The sequence below is a fragment of the Gopherus flavomarginatus genome, chromosome 8 (assembly GCF_025201925.1).
Source record: "Gopherus flavomarginatus isolate rGopFla2 chromosome 8, rGopFla2.mat.asm, whole genome shotgun sequence".
In the NCBI taxonomy this organism is placed as follows: domain Eukaryota; kingdom Metazoa; phylum Chordata; order Testudines; family Testudinidae; genus Gopherus; species Gopherus flavomarginatus.
This window is the reverse complement of record NC_066624.1, coordinates 38,412,038-38,437,205: the sequence shown is the minus strand read 5'-3', so window position 1 is coordinate 38,437,205 and position 25,168 is coordinate 38,412,038.

Genomic DNA, 25,168 nt, shown 5'->3' with positions numbered 1-25,168 from the left:
TTGGTAAATTAAATGCACCCTATGGAGCACAAGCACTTTGACATTCATGAAACAGAAAGGCTGCCAGACTCCACAGGCTAACACAAAAGCTGGGGAGCAGGCTAGAGGATCTGCAGGGGCAGGATGGCTTGTTAGGCTGTGGAGAGCATCTGCAGCAGGTTTGGGCTGAGGGGCGGATGAGTGACTTTCTAGAGCTCTGCATGTGACACTGATCAAACTTGGAGTTTCTGTAAGGCAAACTCAAGATGTTCTCCTCTTCCAGCCAAAGGTTAGTATTGCCAACCCCGAAAATCATGAGTTTGGCTCAAAAATCATGTGATTTTTAAAAATAATAGATGTTGGGTTCATTTTATTTGCCTCTGGGCACTGGAACATCTGGGGTTCACATTCTGAAGTTTTTTCCTGCATCTGTGAGGGTTAGAAACATACTTTAAAGAAAAAAATTAAACCCAAGAGCTGAGATTATCAGGTAATACTCTGACTCCAGGAGCTGAGGCTTTCAGAAACCCACCCAGTATCTCAAGACATGTGATCAAATAATGAGAGTTGGCCACGTTGATTCATCCCCAGCTGGGCCAGACTGCAGCCAGCCTAGGCCCTGATTCAGCAAAGCACTCAATCAGATGGTTAACATTAAGCATTAGGGTGACCAGATGTCACAATTTTATAGGGACAGTCCCAATATTCAGGGTTTTGTCTTACATAGGCACCTCTTAACCCTGCTCTCATCCTGATTTTTCACATTTGCTATCTGCACATCCTCTTAAGCATGTACCTCCATCCTGTTGAAGTCAATGTGCTTAAATGCTTTGCTGAATCAGGACCCTATGTTTTCTTTGTAAGACATGCTATCAGAAAGCAGCTGCCCTTCCCCAGTCCCAGTAGAAGGAGACTTGGTGGATGGGAAGGGAGAGGACTGACTAACCCTTTCGCACCACTACTCTGATGGTGGAGAGGTAGTTGCCTGCTCCTGCTGAGAAAAGGAGGCAAAATGCAACCCAGCCCTGTGTGCTGCTCAGAGCAGAAGAAGAGCTACTCCTCACTCTCCAGATCAGTTAGGCACTGCCTGAGCATCCCTGCATGAGGACAGAGGCCATAGTAGTAGAGCATTTGCCCTCCCTGAATTATCTACTGCTGGGCCACTTCTGCAAGAACACCTCAAGTCCTGTCACTGAACTCCACAATTTCTCTGTGCCCTGATTGCCCTATTTGATTCTGGGCATTACTCACCAACAAACACAAGAGATATATAGAACTTTGGAAAATCTGCATGCAAATTCCTGCCTCAGTTTCTTTACCTTTGGCTCATAGTGTCCTTCAAGAGGCCCCAAGAGTCTTCTGCATCTTCTCATGCCCAGCCTCATCTCCTGGTTCTTCTCTCCTCTCCCCTTGCTGGAGAGAGTCCTTTTTATAAATTTTCAGTTCCCTGAGTCAGGTGACTCCCTGAGTGACTGCAAGTCCCTTGTCAGATGATTTCTTAATTAGTTACAGCCTGGTCTACACTATGCTGTTAAACTGATTTTAACAGCATTAAATCGATTTAACGCTGCACCCGTCCACACTACACTGCTCTTTATATCGATTTAAAGGGCTCTTTAAATCGATTTCTGTACTCCTACAAAATGAGAGGAGTAACGCTAAAATCGATATTACTATATCAGATTAGGGTTAGTGTGGACGCAAATCGACATTATTGGCCTCATTATTTTACAGTAGCTACCCACAGTGCACCGCTCCAGAAATTGATGCTAGCCTCGGACCATGGACGCACACCACCGAATTAACGTGCCTAGTGTGGACGCAATCGACTTTATAATATCTCTTTTATAAAATCGGTTTAAGCTAATTCAAATTTATCCTGTAGTGTAGACGTAGCCTGAGAGAACTGGTTCCTCTGGCCTGCAGCCAGCACATTGTTGTGAGGTGCTTCCATCAGACTTGAAGACCATTGATTGCTCTCCGTTATTAGCCCTCTGCTAACTCTTCCTTGAATCTCAATCCAAACTGAAGGTTAGAAGGCAACAGTGCATAAGACACAGAGTAATTTACAATCAAAATGGCATTCACAGAACAAAATGGGGTTTGTAGTTTTCTATAAACATGTGCAGAAATAGGTTAAGCTCTCTCTCTCACTCTCACACACACACTAGTTAGAGTGCAATGCTGCATCTACAGCTCATTGGAAAGCTTCTGATGGAACATTTTTCCATCAGAAAATGCCTATTTGTTGAAAGCAACAGGATTACAGAAACCTGTCAGTTTTATTTTGGGGGAGGGGGAAGCGTTTCAACAAGATCAAAAGGACAGATTTCAATATTTTTGGAATGGAGTGTTTCAGAAATGACTTTTTGTTTCAATATTTATTTTGTTTTATAGTAGAAACTTTTTAAAATGTTTAAAATGTTAAAAATTGAAACAAAATTGAAGTGTGTTGAGTTTATAAAAGCAAAATGTTTCATTTGACCCAACACAATTTTTTTTGAAATTTTGTATCACAGGAAATTTCAAAATAGTTTGGTTTTGTTCCATTTCAGAACGAAAAAAATGTCCCATGAAATAGAAGATATGGTCCATGCCCAACTCTATCTAGCTGTAAGTTCATTTGCAAAGTCTCTGTGTTGCTTGCTTTGTCACGAAGCCCCAAAGGAGGAGTCAGTAACCCAGGGGGTGCACAGCTTCAGTGACAATGTGGAGTGTGTACCAGAGCTTGGGAGAGCTAGCAGCAGCTTCAGGGCCTAGGCACTTGGACTGTGGAATTCCATATCTCGAAGGGGATGTAAGACAGAGAGTCTGCACCTCAAGAGCATGCTTGGAGCCCAGAGCCAGTGCTCTGACTCTGCCCACACCCAGCAAGCCTAGGAGCATGTGAGATCCTGTCAGAGGCCAATTAAAGTTTTATGGGGTCCCGGGGTCAAAGCAACTGCCTGCAGTCCCGCCCCTTCCATCTGTGGCCCTGCCCATGGCCCCATCCCATTCTACCCCTTTCCCTGCAGCTCCCACCCCATTTCACCCCCTTATTGTGACCCCGCAACCCATTTGCTCCTTTCTGCCCCCGCCACCCACACTGTGGCCCCAAGACCAGAGAAGCTCTGTTCCCTGCCCCTGCTGCCATAGCCCTGAGGCAGGGAGGAGCTCTAGCTCCTCCAGTTCCAGGGCCACAGCCAGGGTCTGGGCACTGTGGCTTCCCCCGACCTGCCCACCTGGTGCTCCTACCAGACAGTGGGATCGGGGTGTGTGTGCACCCATTTTTCTGGAGCCCTCCAGTTGACTGAGGCCCCTGGTCATGGGCCATGTTGGCCAGTGGCTAGTCTGCCACTGTATCCAGTGCTTGGATCCAAGTACAGCAGCCAAGGAGCTCATTCAGGAGTGTAACAGGGGGTTATGCAAGACTCACCATGTGCACCAACAGTACTGCCTGTGAGAGTCAACACTTCCCTTTTTCCAAGGCACTGCACCTTTCACATCCAGCTAGGCTGAGCCTGCTGGTGTTCCATTAGGCAGTTTTTGCTGCCTCCCAGTTTATGTATGTGAGTGCTTGTCAAGGTATTTTTTCCACTTTGAACTTTAGCGTCCAAAAAGTGGGGACCTGCATGTACCCTTCTAAGCTTAATTCCTAGCTTAGATCTGATAGCACTGCCACCAGCCAAAATATAGTGTTTGGCACACTTTCTGTTCCCCCAAAACCTTCCCTGGGGAACCCAAGACCCAAACCCCTTGGGTCTTAAAACCAGGAGAAATAAACCATTCCCCCTCCTTTCCCCCTCCCAGACTTTCCCTGAGAGATCACTGTGATCCAAACTCCTTGGATCTTAAAACAGAGAGGAATTAACCTTCCCCCCCTCCTTTCCCCCCACCAGTCCCTGGTGAGTTCAGACCCAATCCCCTTGGGTCTTAAACAAGGAAAAAAATCAATCAGGTTCTTAAAAAAGAAAGCTTTTAATTAAAGAAAGAAAAGGTAAAAATTGTCTCTGTAAAATTAGGATGGAAAATGTTTACAGGGTATTCAGCTCATATAGACTAGAGGGACTCCCTCCCCCCAGCCTGAAATTCAAAGTTACAGTAAACAGAGGTAAAATCCTTCCAGCAAAATACACATTTGCAAGTTAAGAAAACAATCATAAGACTAATCCGCCTTTTCTAGCTAGTACTTACTATTTGAACATGAGAGACTGTTTTAGAAAGATTGGAGAAAGCCCTGGTTGCACATCTGGTCCCTCTTAGCCCCAAGAGCGAACAAAGAATAAAACAAACTGCACAAACAAAGACTTCCCTCCACCAAGATTTGAAAGTATCTTGTCCCCCCATTGGTCCTCTGGTCAGGTGTCAGCCAGGTTCACTGAGCTTCTTAACCCTTTACAGGTAAAAGAGACATTAACCTTAAACTATCTGTTTATGACAGTGCTTATACCATCACCTATTGCTACCAATATCAGTTTTCCTCACCACTATGCAGAGCACCAGAACTGCTTATTGAAGTCCTGTTTTGATAGCTTAAGTGGGATTTAAATGATGCTCAGGTCTTGTGCTGGCCTAGGGGTGGCTTTCACCTTTAGTGAGCAGGGAGATGAGGTGAGGGTTGCTAGGTGGGGCCTTTTAGACAGAGTTAAGAGGATCTCCTACACCCCCCACCCCAATATCTCACCCCCAGCAGATTGTACTAAGGGAAGAGGGTTATTAATTGAATACCTTAGTGAGGGTTATATGCTTGTGCTCACTTGGCATTTGAAAGCCAAAGCATGCTGAAGTTGTTGCCTGTAAAAAAGGCTTGTAATCATTATTTTCAATGGCTGAGAAACATTCCTTATTTTTCATGCTGGGAAACTGAGATTTTCTTCATACTTTCCCCAGAAACTTCAGTCTGGGCCTTAGAACAAGGCCATTGCCATCCCCAGGGCCCTTTGCTTTGAAAAGTTTTATAGCCAGTGAAAAGGCCACAGCACCAGCATCGCTCTGCCAGTCATAGCCTAGATCACTGTTTCCCAAATTTGGGATGCTGCTTGTGTAGGGAAAGCCCCTGGTGGGCCAGGCTGGTGTGTTTACCTGCCCCATCCGCAGGTCCGGCCGATCGTGGCTCCCATTGGCCGCAGTTCACTGTTCCAGGCCAATGGGAGCTGCTGGAAGCAGTGCGGGCTGAGGGATGTACTGGCTGCCACATCCAGCAGCTCCTATGTGAAGCTCGAAATGATCTTGTTCTGAACTCCTAGACCCAAGCAGTCTAATGACGAATGCACTCAGCGAAACAGAGCAGGACTTGGCATTTCAAGATTGTGAGGCAGCTTTCTAGCTGGACTGGGATGTTCCCAGACTACCTGAGCTGAGCTTCCAGGACTCTAGGCCCTATCTTGCTGCCAGATCTTGTCATTCACTAACTAGAAGCAGAAATGAGTCCTGCAGAAGCTGGGCTCTTTGTGCATTTTAAAAATAACGGCCTTCCTGTTGCACCGGCCCCTCTTTTCTGCTTGTACACAGACTGGGGCACCTTTGTGCCTGGTGGGAACATGTAGAGGAACTGTTAGACAGATATAAAGCATCCTTCCATCCCACCCCAGGGCAATATTCCTGTTGCCAGCTCTGTGGCACCTGTCCAAGCAGCCTCAGGTGCAAGAGTGGGTCAGGAGTGAAAGGGGGTAGAAGGTGCAGCCGGGGTGTCCTTAGAGTGTTGCCGATTCTCATGATTTTATTGCAAGATTTGGTGCTTCCTTAAAGCTCTAGCTCCTGGAGGCCTGTGATAATGTGAAAATCTCAGCTTTAATTGTTTTTTTTAAAGAACGTGTCTAGCCCCTGTGGTTGCTGAGAAGTCTACAGAGTATGCCCCAAGTGTACCTGAGATCTCAGAAACCAGGAGGCAACTATAGAGAGATCACAATTAAAAAAATCCAATTTGTAAGGCAATCTCATGATTTCTGAGCGCTGGGGCTGGCCATACTGTTCTTATCCTGGCTATTCTGGGGCCCTGCAAAGGCTCACAGGGACTAGTGCATTGAGGTGCAGCTTAGGGCAGCCCCTAAATAAGTGAGGCATAATCTGGCTCCCATCTGTTTCTGTACTGGCACCTGAACCTGCAGGGATGAATCAGACTCAGGAAGGGTAAATCAGAAGGTGGAAGAATGAAAGGAGAGAGAAGCATTTCTCAGGTCTTATTGGGCCTGTTCTGCAGAGCAGTACCATAAACCCATTTTGCTGTGTCCCAGGCTCTGACCAGTGCTGCCTCATTACAGGACCCCCTACCCGCCTCCATTTCTCCCTCATTTCACTTTGGGTGCTCTTAGTTCAGGCAGGTGGGGCGATGCAGTGAAATGGAATCAGCAGCCAAGGCATTTCCATGCCGGCAAAGCTACAAAACTTTCAAAGAGCACAACTCTTTCTCCCTCAGTTTCATGTTAATATGCACTGACTCCGCGATCGATGCAGCAAGTTGTAAATGATGTATGAAATGAAATCTCCTTGTTCTTCTAAAGCGCAGAAGAAAGGCCCTGTAGGCATCATTGTAACATTCCACTCAGAAGATGCCTGTGAAACCCAGAATTCCCCCAAACAGTTCTTAGGGGTTTTTTTTCTTTTCCAATTTGCATGTTTTTCCTTTCCAGTGAGAGAGAGAATTTGAATCCACTCCTTCGCAGAAGGAACTCACAGATTAAATACATTTATAAGCCTTACAAAATAGTTCGGCATCCCTCCAACTGTTGCAGGGCATAGATACTGTAATCATATTAGCCTCACAGACAAAGACTAAAAAGGACAATGAAAGGAATTACTGGAAAGTTTGGTGGGCTAGGAGTGGGTGTTAATCTCAAAAGCCCACATCAAGCTTTTGTTTAAAGCCATTTCAAGTCCACTTTATACAGCTGGAGCAAAACCTGATGGGTCGCAGTCCCAAAGCAGAAGAGTATCGTGTTTTGTTTTCATATGCTGGGATGGCTGATGGGTCAGTTGAGGGCAAAAGAAAGGTGATGGGGGGAAGAGTGCAGAAGGGGGTAGATGGAGGTGGGATAAACAGAGGTCAAGGGAAAATGTATGTAGTTGGTGTGGCCTAACTAGTGACTGTTAACTGAGGAGGAAGGGATTTTCAAAAAGCACTAACTCTGCTCCCGTTCATGTCCTGGGAGGATGACCTTTGATTTAAATGGGTGCAGAGTTGGGCCAATGTTGAGTGGTATTAAAAATCACACTTTCGATGTCCTATGTAGGTTGGTTCCCAAGTAATAGTAACAGTGGCCTAGCTTGTCTCTTCTGCGGATTAGCTGGTAGTGTTCGATGTATCGAGGATCAATTTATCGTTTCTTCTCTGGACATGATAAATCGATCTGCTAATCAACGCCTGTACTCCACCTCAGCAGGAGGAGTAATCAGAGTCAATGGGGGAGCCGTGGCAATCAACTTGCCGCCATAAGGATGGCCAGGTAAGTGGAACTAAGATACTTCGACTTCAGCTACACGAATAGTGTCGCTGAAGTTGTGTATCTTAGTTCGAACCCCCCCACTAGTGTAGCCCAGGCCTAGGTGGTGCAATATTGCTTAAGAAGTAGGCTAGCTAAATCACACTTTGATTTGATGATGGAGTGTCTGGCACTCACCCTTTTGAACAGTGTGAGCATCTGGAGCACTATTACAAAGGCAGATTCTACCGATATTGCTTTGATCATCTTTTTCTACCTGGCGCTACTCACAATTACCTGTGTGCCTCGTGATGGCAGGTAAACCAAACTGATTGCAGGCCAAGAGAGCTTTGAGGATCAAAGGAGAGATCACATGACATGTCAGGAGATGACTTTTGAGCCGACATGAATCCTTTCTTGACTTACATAATGTTCTCCCCTGCTGTTCCAGATGGGTAACCTAAATACCATCTCATCCACTGGCTAGGAATGGGTAGGGGATGTATAGAGAGCAAATAAAATACCCATAATTGCCACAAGTTTACAACTTGACTTAGCCCAATTTTCAAACTCTGTTCAGCATGAAACATTTAGCAGATGTTTTGCAAAGCAGGTAAAAAAAAGGGCTATTTTTAATTAATCTTTTGGCTGTTACTTCTATTTTCATCTTTCATCTCCAGCTACCTAACAGATCTTGAGCATCACCCGGTAGGATGTTTCATGGCAGGGTGCTGCCTGTTTTGAGCCACCTCTGCTAGATTATACAAACAATGAAACTATGTTGATTTCTTTCTACAGCACATGTTTTCCCCTATTAGAATTCTGACTTGAAATCTTTTTTTTTCCAAAGCTATTCTTGAAACTCTACAATTCATTCTCTGTCTCTCTCTTGTCCAACATCCACCTCCTTTGTATTGGCTGCTTTGCACCCAAAGCCCCATGGTGACATGTGCTTTGACACTTGCATTTCAAGATTCCTTCTTGTGGCATGCTGCCAGTACCAGCAATTCATTCAGTGCCATAGACTAGCTTAATTATTCAAGGTCACTCTCTCTGTCATCTCTTGTCCAGGGAACAGCAGCAACAGGGAGTAAAACTTAAATCTGCCTTTTAATTTTAATCATAAACTTTACAGAGTCACAGATTAATTTTGTCTGTTATGTTTCTTCCCCCCATTGTATGAAGCAGTTATTACAACACACTCTGTATCGCTAATTGGAGGTACTTTGTATTCCAAGCTATAGCAACAGATGTATGGTGCTCTGCACTATTTTTCATAGCTATTTAAAATGTGTAGGTTGTGGAGCTAAGCAGTTTTTAGCTTACCTTTGAACTCCTAAAAAAGTGTGAGCCAGTGCCAAAGAGAAATAAACCCCTTAAGGGATACAATCCAGCAGGAGGTCAAAAGCGTGCGAGTTTGTGAAGTGATTTTGTCTGTAATTCACACCATGTACATCTTTTCAGTTAAAAAAAAATCCAGACATTGCACTGAGAGTAATTTCTCATTAAAAAACACTTTGGTCCTGATTCTCAGTTACACTAAGGCCCCTTTGTGCTGCATAAGGAGCCTGTAAGCGGGCAGGAGGCTTCACAAACTGCCCTTCCTGAAAGACTACTGGTTTTCTAATTTGTTAAGAAAAGTAAAATCAAACAATCTTTTCTCATCTGGAAACTCTTGGGATGATTGCAGTATCTGTGCTTTCCAGCACCTTGTCATTAGCAAAGGGCACCATATAAGTCAATTAATAATAATGCCCCTCTCTTTGAGATAAAATAGTTCATTTATACAAACCGACTGAGACGTGCAGAACGTGGAGCTGGATGTTGACCTTGATGGTGTGGTATGAATAGGACCATGGAGTCTCTTTCTTCTCGTGCACTCGGCTTTGTTGCAGTTTTAGAGCATGAACCGTTTGAAGTGCTGCCTGTGTGGATGTGTTATGCCATCCTCCCTTGTCATGAAAGCGTCACTCTTTTCTTCATTTTTAATTTCAAAACCTCTGAGGGTTACATTCCTCAAGGCTACATCCCGACAGAATTGCTGTAACTGTTGACCCTTCCTCACCAATGCAATGAGCTAAGCCTGGCCTGTTCTTGAAATCTTTGCATGGCCATTGTTTAGCGTCCTAAGATTGTGTTCGCTGGTCTCCTTCCCTTTCTAAAACTTTTCACAGAGGAAACAAAAATGTTTTCTGAATGGGAAGAAATCCATTCCTGAGCCAAGGCTATTTCTGGTCATTTCAGGGCAATTTGTTTACCGCTGCACCCAGGACAATGCAGATTCTTTCTCCATAAGTGTTTCCATCACCTTTCCTTGCTATAAACTACAAATCTATCTAACTTATTTGCTTCAGTGCTGGAGATGTTTTTGATGTAATCTCTAAGTCCTTGACCATGTTCATGCTCGCACGTGGGCCCCCATATGTGCCTAGTGGCCACATTACACTGTGATGGACACAGGCATAATGCTCTGTATACAACAATACCTGTGTCCACACTGCTGCTGCTGTTGTGTGACATTAGTGCTACCATTTCAGGGGTGGTATCCCAAGGTGCTGTGTGGACTGGAAGACACTCTAGGAATCACTTTGCTGTGTGCTATTGGTACCGTTTCCTGCCTGCACAAATTTGCTGATGTCAGTTCCTTGATCATGTCACCACTCTGTTATTCTCTGTTAAATTGGGTGGAAGACATGAAGCAATGGGATGATGATCTGGTTCTGCTCCTGCTTGCAACACAAATTGTTAGGCAGTGGAACAGATGATTGGCAAGAGGCTGGATGGAATCTGGGCAGAACTTTCTGACTTGGTAAACATGATCAATGATCATTCCTTCAGCTTGTACGGTACAAATATTGTGAAAGCTGGTATTGCCATGCTATGCCCTTGGGTGGAGCATTGCGTCTGGTGCAGGAGAATCAGTACAATGTGGTGGAATCGCCTCGTTTTGGACATCTAGGATGATCAGAAGTGGCTTTAGGACTTCCAGATGAGGAAACAGACCCACATGGAGCTGTGGAAGGAGATTGCACCAAACCTGCAGCACTAAAGTGCTTGACTCCGGGAAGCCATAGCAGTGCAGAAGCATGTGGCTATTGCCCTGGAGAATCTGACGCCTGACAGCAATAGATCTGTTGCAAACTAGTCTGAGGTTGGGAAATCCACTGTCAGGGTCATGGCTGTGCAGGATTGTAAAGTAATTAACACTGTGATCTACCCAGCCTTAAGAAAAGTTCCAGATATAATAGCTGTGCTTGAAAGGACAGGGTTTCTGAACAGTGCAGGGCATCCAATACTTGCCCACAGGAAGGGGCAAGTGAATACGTGAACTGAAAAGGTTATTCTTCACTTGTGCTGCAAGGCTTGGTGGACCAGAGAGGCAGCTTCAGGAATATAAATGTGAGAAATCCTGGAAAGCTTCACGATACCAGGGTGCAGAGAAGATCAGGATTGTACTTGAAAGGGGAAGATTGGACTTTTTTTCCCAGATATACTGTTGTTCTCTATGGTGTGTCTGTGCCAACCATTATTTTGGGGGCACTGCATGCCTTGGATCATGAAACCATCCCCTGACATCAGTGGCCCTGGAAAAAGGGAATTCGGTTACAAACTTAGTAGCTGCAAATAGGGCCGACCTTAGGGAAAATAGTGCCCTGAGAGAAATTGTATTCTGGTGCCTCTGGCCCCCACTGCCTCCCCAGTCTCTCCAGCCCCCTCCATCACCCCGGCCCATGCTGCTTCTCACCCCATTGCCCCTAGCTCCCCTCCGTGGCCTCGCACTCCCTGCTTCTTGCCTCTTGACCACGTCACCCCTCTGACCATGTCACTTAACTGTAGGGCTATCCCTGCCCTGCAGTGATTCACATCTGGATGCCACGGTGATGGGCATCATAGGAAACCTCACAGCAGTCACTTTGACACCCTCCCACCCAAGTGCTACAGGGACCCCCTAAACTGGTCGCTGAGCAGGACAGCCAGGATGATGTAGCAGGCAGTCTGCTGCACTCTGACAGGGTGTGTGGGTGCTGGGGCAGAGTTGTACCTCTCCTGCACCTCCCAACCTCTCCCACTCAGCACGGCATCTGGCTCTTCTGCCAGAGCCCCAAAGAGTTAGCAGCCCAAGGGGATACGCAGCGACAGGAGGGCACTAGAAGGCTGTGGTGGCAGGGGAGCATGGTGAATCCAGAAAGGTGGGCAGGAACGCAAGGAGTATATGGATGAACCTGGTCAAGATTTCTGGTCAAGGAAGAGGCTGGTCAATCACAGGGTAATGGCAGATGCTGTCTTTGCCTATATTGTTGCGGGAATTGTGTTTTGATTTTCTGCATGTGAACTAAGTCATAAAGACATTTGTCTAACCAGTTTCCATATGGTAGAGTTCTGCTGCATTGAAAACTAGTAGCGCTTTCTGTAAGCACTTTCCCCGTCCCTCGCGTATATCCTTGGGCCTTTGGATATTCTGAACCTGAAGTGGGACAGACCGAAAAATGTTTGTAGTGATCACAGCACCAGGAAGTTACACCATTCAATTTCATGTGCTGTGAATCGTGGGGTCCAATGCTGAACCTGAAAACACCCTCAGTTCCTCATATGTAGGAAGGAGGGGCCACGCACAAGTAATGGAAATGATAATATTTACTAAAAGTACTAGATGGAACACGTACTTAACATTTTAAAAAAGAAATGTCAATCACAATTTTTGAAACTATTAAGGGAATGGATCTGTGACCACTGGCCAAATATTTTAATGCCTCTGCACCTGTAGCCTGGCCCTCCTGCTGACAAGGGGGGAACAACAGAGGAAAATCACTCTTGGGGGGAAAACTGGGAATGTCTCCTGCCATGGGACTTGGGGCAGGCACTTGGTGGGGTTCAGGGACTTCCACAAGCTCATTTTTTCCCTTCTTGATGCTCAGGGGTGGATGCCCCATGAGAGATTTTGGCTCTTGGTGGAGGGTGCTGTCCCAGAGTCACTCTGGTTTCCTGGTCTCTTCCTGGTCACTTGCATGGGGCAGAGAGTGGTTTCTAGAGAGAAGGTCCTCTGGCTCAGCAGAACTCTGGGTGGCAGCTGGAGGAGGAGGGAAGAGGTTGTGGTTCATGACAGATGCAGTGGCCCTGGCAGAAAATGTACCCCAAACTTGTTCGGCCACAAGTTTTATGAACCCCTTCATTAGGTAATGCTCTCATTCCGTGTGGTGTGCCTCCTGCTCCATGAACCAGTTCATCAAAGTCTCTTCTTACTGAAGAGCTCAGTCCTCCTATGCCTGAGGAATTTAAACTGTTTGGTTTCTCCTGTCCATCCCATTCCCTATGAGCAGCTCTTCCAGTATTTTCAAGGACCCCATGTCAACAATGGATGGGCTAGCTTGTTTCTAAAACTATGGTGCTGCAACTTGCTCCAGAAGCCATCCGCACCTTTGTGGACTGAATACCTGTGCAACAGGGAGATACAAATACCACAGGGAAGATTTGGTGTACTCTGATGCATGCAACTGTGACAGTGACCTGTGTAGCAACAGAATATCAAACACATCAGACAGAGTCTGAGGAGGAGTAGAAATGTTTCAGCTATCTGCAAATTACTGTGGCTTTTTATGAGAAAATATAGCTGAAAGGGGTCTTGCATTAGCCATTCAGTAGCTCATAGTTATATGTAGGCGTTACATGGGTATATGATTATACTTTGTTATTCACACTATACATTTGTACACAACATTCTACAGCCCTTCTGCTAAGAGTCACTACTGTTATATAAGCAGTTTACATGTATTTTCATGATAATTAAAGTTCTACCATGAGTGCTTTAGGCTTCTGTCTTTGGCCGAGCAGATAATGTCAAAAATATATTTTATAATTAGAGGGTAGAGGTCTGCATAAATTCATTAAAATAGCAGACAGAAAAAGTTCTCAAATCAGTCCATTCTACAACTAATGACAAATATTTTGATGTATTTAATGAAAATATATTTTATGCTTTTTCCATACTTCCGTTAAAGCAAAAGTCTGTAGTCACACAACAGTATGAGTTTGTTTGTACTATGTAATACATCAAAATATTTGTCATTATTTGTAGAATGGACTGATTTCAGAACTTTTTCTAGCAGCTAATTTAATGAATTTTGATGTATTACATAGTACAAACAAACTCATATTGTTGTGTGACTACAGACTTTTGCTTTAACAGAAGTGTGGAAAAAGCATAAACTATATCACCTGGTGCTAAATATTTCCCCACATTTCCAAAACAGTACTATTCAGTGTATATAGTTGCATTATCAATTGTATTTAGAAGCTTTTTGCCAATTTTGGGCAAAATTAAACTGTGTTTCTTCGTGTTATGGCCATTTTTATGAGTTTATGATGTCTTCTGTTTGGATGCCTAATAACATTTAACCATTACACAGTATAGAATAGCCTACATGACTTCCAGCATGTACACTCACTCTGGCAATGACCGCCAGATAGGTGCGTAATGTGGTAGCAATGACATTTTTCTAGCTGATAGATTACCCATTTTGGGCAATAAGGGATATGGGATAGTAGACTGCTTGAGTCTTCCAGGGCATCCACAGAGATCTAACACATGCCATTGTGTACCTGTGTTTGGGGGGTTGGCTGTATGCACCAGACTGGCAGTATTGCCTAGTGGTGAGAGTCCAATGGTTGCCTTGCCTGGTGGCTATATCTCAGGGATTTGTCACCCACTGGCGAGAGTTGGGTTAGGGTAGGGGAACCCAGGCCCACTCTACTCCACTGAGTTCTGACCCAAGGCCCTTCCAAGAAGTAGCTCTTTCACAAGGCCTATGCATGCTCCCTAAGCCACTGCCTAACTGTGTTCCTGTCCCTCTGGCATCATCATGGGCTGGACTTGTGGGGTCCCTCCTGTGTTCCCTTCTAATTTGTCTCCAGAGTCTCCTCTGCTGGCAATGGCAAGTCATCACCTTCAACTCCCACAGTCAATGGGCTTCCAGTGACTTGGCTATGAGGCTTGATCTGAGTTGTTTGGAGTCCCTGCTGGCTTCCCAGTAGGAGGCTCTGGCACCTGACTGCTCTTCTCAATGGGACTGAGCTAAGCTGCTCTCATTTGAATGTTCTCATTACTGGGAGCATGCCAAGCAGAAGTGAGGATATGCTTCCTGTGTTCAGAGGCAACTCCTTAATCCTCGCCCTACTGGTGCAAGGTGTGACATTGCACTCCATATGTTTTATGGAAATTTGTTTATGAGTGTGAATATGATGTAACTGGAATATGCTTTATGCAAAAGGGCTCTTGTAAGGTATCATACCAAAGGTTATAACCTCCTGAATATATTCCTCCTATTTGTATGAGTGTATCATTCTTGTATCTGAAGCTAGAAATATGACATACAACTCTGAGGTCCTATTGAAATTATGCAAAGCGTAGGCCATTAATGGTGGGTTAGAATTCTGATGGCTCCCATTGACCCATACAACTGATTGTAAATGGTTTATTTGCCTGCAAGCCTTCCTGTGTATGTGTGGGCCAACCCAAGAAGAATGGAGACTAGGGGGTCTTACAGTGACATGTGACCATGTCACATGATGTTGGAATCCATCTTAATCATTGTACTTTTTCATTGATGAGGTGGGGGAGGGATAGGTACAGACAAAAGATATGCGCCTCGTGCCAAAGCTATAAAAGGGGGCGGAGCAGAACAAAGGGCGATGTATTACCAGTAATCAGTCTCTTAATGTATTAGGTATAGACTGCGTGTTTGTTTTATTTTGCTTTGTGACTTACTTTGTTCTGGCTTTTATTACTTGAAACCACTTGAATCCTACTTTTTATACTTAATAAAATCACTTTTTGTTTTGTTTTGCAGAGTAAGTGATTAATTAATACAACCTAGATGAGACAAAGGCCTGAATCACAATCATATGGTCTGTATCTGAGATGAAAGGTTACAAATGCTTTACCAGGAGACAATACAGGAAAACAATCTCCCTTGACAACTACCACTGTCTGGGCAGCCAGGAGCAACCATGGATCTACAGGAGCACCATACTGAGCACACTGTTTTGCAGAAAGTAGGCAGGGACCCACACATGTGCAGATCTCACTTTCATCAACTCCTTTTACTATTTTCTCCACACTTATCAGCATCATCTATTCTTCCCAGAATGAGCCTCAACTAGTTCTAAGTTAGCCCCAAAATGTGGCTGGACACTGGGAAGCAGCAATGGAAAATGAGAGGCACTGTAGAATTGACTGATGGGGCTACATCCTAAACTCTCTCACTATTTGCCCTAGTAATGCTGTGGTCTGGAAAACTTGGTGCCTCTGTGCTGGCACTGCTTGGAAGAATTTGAGCATTCATTGAAATGGGGTTTATAACTAATTCCTGGATAAGAATGACTGGGCTTTGCACCTGCCCTGCTGCTGCAGTGATAGCAAATCATTGTCAGGCAGACAATGGCACAGCATCTGGTTGGCTCAATTTCAATCCATGGAAATCCCAGAGGCCATCGGCCTGGGGTGGAGTACCACAGGGTTCTGTTCAGTCAACTCTCTTTCAGTATGTGTTTGAAGCTGCTAGTGGAGATACTTTGGAGAGTGGTGCCATCTGAATGGCCACTCTGCACTCCTAGGGCTCACCTCATTGTTGGCCAGCACCTTGTGCCTTCACTAGTGCAAAATGTTATTGTTCTCTTGGAGTAGAATTTACACCTGTGCACAAGATGCAGGCCAGTGATGAAGTGGACCTTATGTCTAGTTGTGCTTGAGGCCTGGATGATGGCTAGTTGGCTGAGTTTCCATATGGGGACTACAGAGGTGATGCTATTTGGATGGTGGAAAGCCTACATGTTGTATAGGGAAGGTGACAGAACAGAACCCAGCTGTATCCCACATCAGAATTAGTGCAGTGTTTTATCATCGTGCCATGGGAGTTCTTTTTGCTTCTGTAGCACACTAAATAGTTCAGCCAAGGTGGCATTTTCCATGTGCACAAAGTGCTTGCAACAGTGTGAAGTTTGTTTTTATTGTCCTGATTTAGGGAGCTGGGACTGTCCATAAATATATTTGGTCTTTTGACCCATAGTGCTACTCCTAAAATGATGAATTAGTAAAATAAGCAGGGTGTTATCTAGCTGTACACACAGCTACCTATGCCAAACAAAATCAAACCATGTTTGAAAGGGTAAAAACTAATGATGGGTTATTTGATTCTAAACGTGACTCAAAACCAACTCAAAACTTTATTGATGTTTGCCCATTTGTTAATATCTTTTTTTTGTGCGCACATGCATGTGTGCATGCGTATGTAAAACTATTGGTAGATATTTCATCTACTTTTTTAAAAAAAATTCTGTCTAATGTAGATGAGACTTTGCAGAGGGACTATCAAGTAGAAGTGCCAGACCAGTACTCAGAAATTATTTTTACTCAGCTGCCAGGAACTGGTGTGCAGGAGTATTTCCAGTACAGTGAGTGGATGCATCTTGTTACCTGTGATGAGTTAATGGAAGAGGAATAGTACCATAACTGAAACTCTGGTAGTTCAAATTACCAAAACTCTGTAATCCCTCCACCCCCATCATTTACAATACAGTTCAGTAAGTAGCACAGCTAAATACTCATGCTGGTAATTGACAGTGTTCATTAACAGTGGTTGTAAGTATCACCAGTTACTACACAGTGGTATTTTTCTGTTTCTCTCTCTCTGTTTTTAGGTGCTTATGTCACTCCACCATAGTATAGTCTGCTATACCAATGTTACTATATTTTCTTTTCTAAGTACAAGGAGAGATATGATATGTCAATTTCTACTCTATGGTAGCAGTTGACAAATGGTGACATTTATATGGGGACCACTGTACCTGCCCCTGAAGTGTGATGGAATATAGATAATCTCATTAGTACTCACGTTAGTGATGCTATTTGATATTTTATTTAACTCAGAATGGATCAGCCACACAATGCACTGAAATATACATATTTGCAACTGCTCGCCTGATGGTCTCTTGAGTATTATAAAGATTTCTCATGCAGTGTTTGACCAATGCTAAATACTGTGAAGTGCCAGCAAAGGAGTTCTTCCAATTGCCCAAGCAATAATGACAGAATCTTATAATATCTAAAGAGATATGGGCAAGGGAACAGTTAGTAGTAGTTTTGAAAATACTAGCAAGGTTTTAACTCTCATTGTTATGCTCTACTATATTAATATCAGGTGACATTTTCAAACATGCTTAAATGCTCCTAAATCACTTAGTTGATGCTGAAAATCTTCCATTTAGCTTTTGCAATGCTGTGCTATGGGTTCCCTGCCCCAGCTATCTCCATGTCAGCTCTCCTCTTCAATCTCTATAATAACCCCTGCACTTCCTTCACATTGCTCTTAGCTACAGCCATTGTGTCAGCAGCATGCTCATCAGTTTCGTTAGCTGGAGGTAGTGATGGCATCAGTCTATGAATCCAGGGCTGCCCAGAGGATTCAGGGTACCTGGGGTCTTCGGCAGCGGGAGGCCCCCGCTTTGGCAGTAATTTGGCGGTGGGAGGTCCTTCTGCTCTGGGACCCACCGCCGAAGTGCCTAGAAGACCCACGGCGGGGGGATCCTACCGTCAAATTGCCGCCGAAGACCCGGCACTTCGGTGGTGGGTTCTGGAGCAGAAGGACCTCCTGCCACCGAACTGCTACCGAAGACCCATCACTTCAGGGATGGGTCCCAGAGTGGAAGGACCTTCCACCGCCAAATTGCCGCTGAAGACCTGGAGTGGAAGACGCTCTGGGGGCCCAGGCCCCGCAAGAGTTTTCCAGGGCCCCCGAGTGAATGAAGGACTCAGTTCCAGGGGCCACCCCGAAAAACTGTCGTGAGGGCCCTTGCGGAGTCCAGGGCAAATTGCCCCACTTGCCTCTCTCCCCCGCCCCGTGGGTGGCCCTGTATGAATCCTCCTCTTCTGGAATCAGACTTAACAGCAGCAGCCTCTTTGTGGATGTCTTTTCCAGCTCTAGTTCTGACACATTGCTGCCTGATCACTGCTGGGTTTCCACAATGAGATTTCATTGATCAGAGATAATTTTTTGGATAGCACCCCCCAAAAGTTTGCAGGTTGGGAGGTGGCTATTGCTTACAAATGTATGGGGCCTTTTCCCCTCTGCCAGGCATCAGGAATGTCTGATAATGAAACAGAGAGGCAATGCTGCAAGGTACGGCTATTATCAAATAATAATGTCATTTGCAGGCAATAAAGGCTGAGAGAATTCCATTAGCCCAAGGATCTGTAGGCATCTGTCAGGAAGGCACTATTAGAAGATACTATACAACAACTGAAGTGTGAGCTTTCTCAGGGGACTCTTTTCCTTGCACAACTGAAAAATATCATATTTGTGAAGCTTAAAAAATCAACTATAGTAAAAACTAAGTAGTTATTAGCTGTAACAAAGAAAATTCCAGAAAAGGGGACTGTTAGCATAGGGAACTGTAGGACTTTTCATCCCTAGAACAAAAACATACATACACACAAGCCTTCTGACAACCCCCGGCCATTTTCAACCATCCGGGTATAAACCAGAGCAGCCTTGAGGCTGATCTATTTTGTGCTGAGGTGTGACTCAGAGACTGATGGCCCCAGGATCAGGACAACATGAAGCCACCTTGGCAATGTCTCTCCACAAGCTCTGCTGGATCTACCATGGCCAGTCTCCAGAACAGGGCCGCCCGGGGGGGGGGCAAGTGGGGCAATTTGCCCCAGGCTCCGGGCTCTGCAGGGGCCCCCAAAAGAATGGGCGAGGCTCCCGCCCTAGCCCAACCCTGCCTCTGCCCCTCACCCGGAGCCTCAACGGATCCAGCAGTGTCCCTGAACAGCAGTGCACTGTGGCTCCGGCAGGACTCCTGAGCTCCCAGCCCCGCCCCTTTACCATGTGGTTCTGAGCGGGGCGGAGCTCAGGAGCCCCGCCAGAGCCATGCCCCACTGCTGTTCAGGGACACTGCTGGATACAACGCGCTAAGGTTCTGGGTGAGCGGGGCGCCAGGGGTAAGGGGCCGGGGCCGGGGGGGTTGGCTAAGAGTCAGGAAGTCCTGAGACAGTCAGGGCACAGGGAGAGGGCAGAGGTGGGGGGGCGGTCAGGGGACAGGGAATGGGGGGGGTTGGATTGTGGGTGTTCCGGGGGTTTGTCAAGACTCAGTGGGGGGGTGGATAGGGGTCGGGGCAGTCAGGGGACAGGAAGCAGGGATGGGGTCCCGGGGTGGTGGTGGTGGGTCTCTTGAGGATGGTGAGGGGGCAAGGAACAGGATAGGTCGGGGATTCTGAGGGAGGTGGGCAGTTGGGGGGCAGGAAGTAGGGGGGTCAGATAGGGGGCAGGGCCAGGCTGTTTGGGAGGACCAGCCTTCCCTACTCTAAAGCTCATTCAGCAGTTTGAGGCTTGCAGAAGAGCCAAGCTGTTAGCTTTTCCATTAGGGCTACCATCCGTTTTACTTCTCAAATGCCAAATTATAGTCTATATTTAATTTCAGTGCCATAGGGAGATTCATGTCAGGGGAGAGTAGCTTCATTTAAAATTAGCCACTGGGGGAGGGATCACATGAGAAGAGCAATATCCTACACCACCTACCTCCTTCCTGAGCCTACCAAGGGAGACACCTTCTCCCGCCCCCTCCCCGGGCATTCCCTGAGGCTTCAGAGGATTTAATTCAGCGGTTCTCAAACTTTTTTGTCCTGGTGACCCCATTCAGATAGCAAACCTCTGAGTGCGACTCCCCCTCCGTACATTGAAAACACTTTTTTGTATATTTAACACTATTATAAATGCTGGAGGCAAAGCGGGGTTTGAGGTGGAGGTTGACAGCTCACGACCCCCCAGTAATAACCTTGTGACCCCCTGAGGGGTCCCGACCCCCAGTTTGAGAACCCCTGGGGTAATTCAATGTTAGCACTTTGTGTCCATTCACATGCATGTGCTATTTTGAGCATGTCAGTTTTCACAACATAGGCTCATCCCAGATTCTGGAACAAGCTCAAATGCTCAGTTCGTGGAGTATGTACATAAGCTATACTAAAGACAAACCCACAGTAACCGTCTCCAGTTTGTGAAGGACCCCATGGAGCCAGTCTCTAGAAAACAGATAAATGCATGGAGGCTAAGTCCATTAATGGCTATTAGCCAGGATGGATAACGAATGGTGTCCCTAGCCTGTGTTTGTCAGAGGGTGGAGATGGATAGCAGGGGAGAGATCACTTGATCATTACCTGTAGGTTCACTCCCTCTGGGGCACTTGGCATTGGCCATTGTCCGTAGACAGGATACTGGGCTGGATGGACCTTTGGTTTGACCCAGTATGGCTGTTCCTATCTTCTAACCTAAATGAACCCAAAGTTATGGAGACAGATATGAGTCAAGAAAGCCAGCAGAGTATGAGAAACCTGGAAAAATCTCTAACTGGATGGGCTCAGGCGTTTGGTCACAAGCTGAGGTGGTTCAAAAGTGTTGGATCTTTTTAAGCAGAATTTTTTAGTGTTTCTTTAAACAATCAAACACAGCAAGCAGCAAACATTTGGCCGCACACTTCTGAAACCCCAAACCGTATTCAGGTTTTGGTGGACTAATTTCAGCTTTTTAATTAAAAAAAAAACCACAACAAATTTTGAAGGAGGCATTTGTCTCCTTCAAAGCAGACATTGTCCGTGATTTTTTTTTTTTGCTTTTTAAAAACCCCTAGTTTTCGATCCAAAAAAAGTTTTGATGGAAAATATTTGTCCAGCCCTTTTAATGAGCTTTAGTGCCTTTCAGCACTAGCTGATGCTGAGAACCAGCAATACCTTGTAAAGAAGTTTTCTCAAAGCTGGATTTGTGCCGAGATGCAGAAGGTTTATTTTTCCCAGGGCTGCCTCTGGCAGGGAGCAAGTGGGGCAATTTGCCTGGGCCCTGCAGGGGCCCCCACGAGAATATAGTATTGCAATTTTTTTTATGGAAGAGGCCCCCAAAATTGCTTTGCTCCAGGCCCCCTGAATCCTCTGGGCGGCCCTGCTCCAGAATCTGGCTTTTTGGTGGCCAGCTTCAGGTAAAGCTTTACAAGTTCAAAATGTCTTTAAAAACACTCTTTTAATTTGCAGAAGAAATTCATATCGTATCAGGGCAATTACGAGTCAAATATCACACACAGTTCTGCTCTCTAAAGACTCACAGGTCTGATAGCGGCTGTTCATGCAAGGATATCCAAAGGGAACTCTGTTTTCCTGATCTGTCAGTTAGTCGGTGGACCCGTGGATTCCTAATGCACCCATCACTGCAGTATCTAGGTGGCAAATAACCACAGGGAAGACTACCAGAGGAGGCCTTTTACGAATTAAACTTGTTATCTGAAGAGAATGATCTCCTTACTTTACATAACTTTACTGTTACTGCTTGCTAGTTTTATTTTTATTACACATCTTTGTTTTATCACTCTTGTTGTTTGTGCTCATTTTTTTAAATCGCATTGTTCTGTTCCTGCTTGAGAATTATTCTCAATGTATTTGCACTTTTTCTGTACACAGTTGCACTTTTTTGTGGTTCAGTTATTTTAATTCTGCGTTTTATTTTAAGTACGTTGTTTTATTACATCACTTGTTAATTGTACAATTATCACTCTGTTCCTGCTTTATTTTGCAGCACACAGCAGCCTTCAAGCATTAGAGCAATATACCACTGACAGAAAAAAATAATGCCTACAGACCCAAAGAAGCATTGTAGACAATTCTGTGTTATCTAATTATATGTTGTTTGGCAAGTAGAAAAAAATTAACTTGTTTCACACTATTGAAAGGGTGTTCTAAATTTGTCACAAGATGTCTCTATCCCGTGAGCCCTATTTCACACCACAGATAGTAGCAGGCCAAATTCATAGGCAGGATAAGTTACATGTTGGTAGGTCAGCAGAAGGTGCTGTAATTTGTAGAGGGCAGACGTGTGAGACTAGAAGAAAACCAACCATGAGGAGTGGGTATAAATGTACAGGCTAAAAGGAGCCTTCTTTAATCTATACCTTCTAAGATTCTCCTGCTGGCTGGTTTTCCTGCTGCAATCACACCCTTCCATCCTTTAAGTGCATCTTATTCTCTCACCAGCTTACTGGGATGTGGCTTTTGTTACATTTATGTCCACCCTGGATTTAGCCCAAAGGCTCAGGGTCACCCACACCTTGTGCCCTGCGTGACCTTGTGATGAGAATGAAATTATATTTGTGACACAGTGACACTACCATTAACAAGCTATTTAAATAGTAGATGTTCTTTATCCTTGCAACTTCTGGCTCTTATATTCAAGGAGACCAAAGGATCATCCACCACTGTAAGCTCATAACCTGTTTCCCTTTCAAAAATCCTTCCCACCAAAGCTTTCTTGGGCAGCATGAGTGGTAAATTATGTCTAGTGAGGAAGGACTATCATGTTTCAGCCAAAAGTTTTACCAAGGTGTAGGCTTTCTTGTGGTACTTCAGCAACTCTGATTCTGGCCCAAAGCCAGGAACTACAGAGAGATGAGATAACAGCATTGTTTTTTTCAAACCTGAAAAAAATGCTTAAAATCTGGGTGATGGTTTGGGTCAGTTCTTCTACTAGCTTAAGCAAAGTGGGGATCACATTTCCAGTTGCTTCACCATTTTGAAGCTGCTGAACCAAATACTATTCTCATTTCTACCACTTTAAATCTGGAGCAACTCCATCAATGGATAAATCTCAATCTGTTTTGGAGCCTAATCCAAATGGGAATCTGTCTATCAACTTCGATGAGCTTTAGATCAGGCCTTTAGTGCAGAATATGCCCCACTGAGTCCATCTCTAAAGTGAAAGGGAATATTAAAAAAATGAACACCACACTATTTGGTATTGTTGGGCAGACTTGTTAGTGCAGTCAGAACCGCGTTAAACACCTTAACTAAATGCTTTAGAACAGTCATACTGTATACCGGCAAGCGTAATGTGGGTAAATCAACACCACCTTAGATGTGGACTTTACAGATACATTAGCTGTATCTTCAGATCAGGAGCTCAGTGATGCTCCTGATCTGAAGCATACACATTAACAAAAATAATCTGGATAATCTTTCCCAGAAGCTGGAAACTGTCCCTGCCTGCAGATATATGGGATCTTGGGCAGCAATTACCATACAGATGGGGTGCCAATTAATTTCTTTATTAAAGGAAAAAGGAAGTGGTGGGAATTTAACAATGAATTGCAATGGGATGGGGTGTATAGGGTGTTTACAATAGACAATGATGGGGGGGTTCTTACTGAACAGTGTAAGGAGTTCTAACAGTGGGGTGCAGTAAGTGGGGTTCAGCACAATGGGATACAGCTTATACAAAGTAACAAAACAGGTACAGAATATGACCAGGCAATGGCTTTTTAAAATCTATATTAACCAATGACTAGGCAAAACAACAAATATCACAATTCTAAGCAAACTATAACAAGCAACTACACAGAGCAACAAAACAGCAAACTATAACAAGGCAGGTGAAACTTACAAGCTCTACAATTTTAGCAAACTATGACTTATTAAACTAAAAAGCAAAACCTATGGTGCACCTTATGCTATGGGAAAGTCACAGAGGGCAGAGTGGTATGTGCCCAGGATACAGATCCCAAGGCAGCCCCCAAGGAAGCCAAGGGATGGTGGCTGTAGCAGTGGATATAGCTGAAAGCAGGGAGCAGAGCTTAGCAGCGGCACAAGCTTATTTTTAGCAGGAAATCGCCACGGAGTTTAAGAGAGGCTTTAAAACACAGACCAAGGTTTAGCTTGAGTCTGTGTGCTAGGGAAACAGAGCCAGCAGCTAAAGTAATAAAAAAAAGTATGGAAAGTTTCACAGAGGGATTCTTACCAGTCCCCAAGGCAGCAGCAAAGGCAGAAGCAGCAGCAACATCAGAAGAAGCAAGGAGGGCTCGGTACGGTCTTGATAATCAGGAGATCTCTCAGGTAGCAATTCATTCTTCGTGTGGGGGGGTTAAAAACCGGGGGTACGCTCAAAAATAAAACGAGAGCGGAGAAAGGACCCCCTAAGCTCCCTGGCTGATCAGACCAGGCAGCCAGGTTTGTGATGTTTGTTTCAAAAATGTCTGTTTTTAAAGGCAAACTTAGGCAGTTTCCTGCCAGTGATCCTGATAGGCTCCCTCTGTCACAGGGGAAGAGGCACAGGGAAAAACTGCAGGTGAGCACAGAGACATGCCTGGGCAGAGTTCTGTGCAATAGGTGACTCAAAAGCACATGAGGCCTATGACTCATGCCCAGGATCTTAAAAACACAATAGGTCTTGCAGCTCTGGACATTGCCTGCCCTACACCAAGCCCAGGTTCAACAAGGTATAACAGGACTAACCCTTTGAACAGGGCAGTGGTCCCACCTGGCACGCAGCACAAGTGGCCATCCCTTTGAGAAGGGCAATGGCTCTTGGTAAACAACTTAAGGGGCCCTCCCTTTGAGAAGGGCAGTGGCCCTGGTAAACAACTTAACAGCCAGGGAAGGGCGGCCACAGGAGGAGAACAAAAACAAAATGGAGTATGGGGACAGCTGTAAGAAACAAAATGGAATAGGGGGATAGCTGTAACAGACAGGAACGGGCGACAGGGGATGGATCACTTGATGGTTACCTGTTCTGTTTATTCCCTCTTGGGCACCTGGCATTGTCCATTGTTGGAAGACAGGATACTGGCCAAGATGGACTTTTAGTCTGACCCAGTATTGCCATTCTTATGCATATGAAGTCAATGGTGGGGAACAGATTAAGTTGAAAGGGCAAGGCAAGACGGCATGCTCCTAGCAGAAGGGGATGGATGGTGTGCCTTACTCTGAT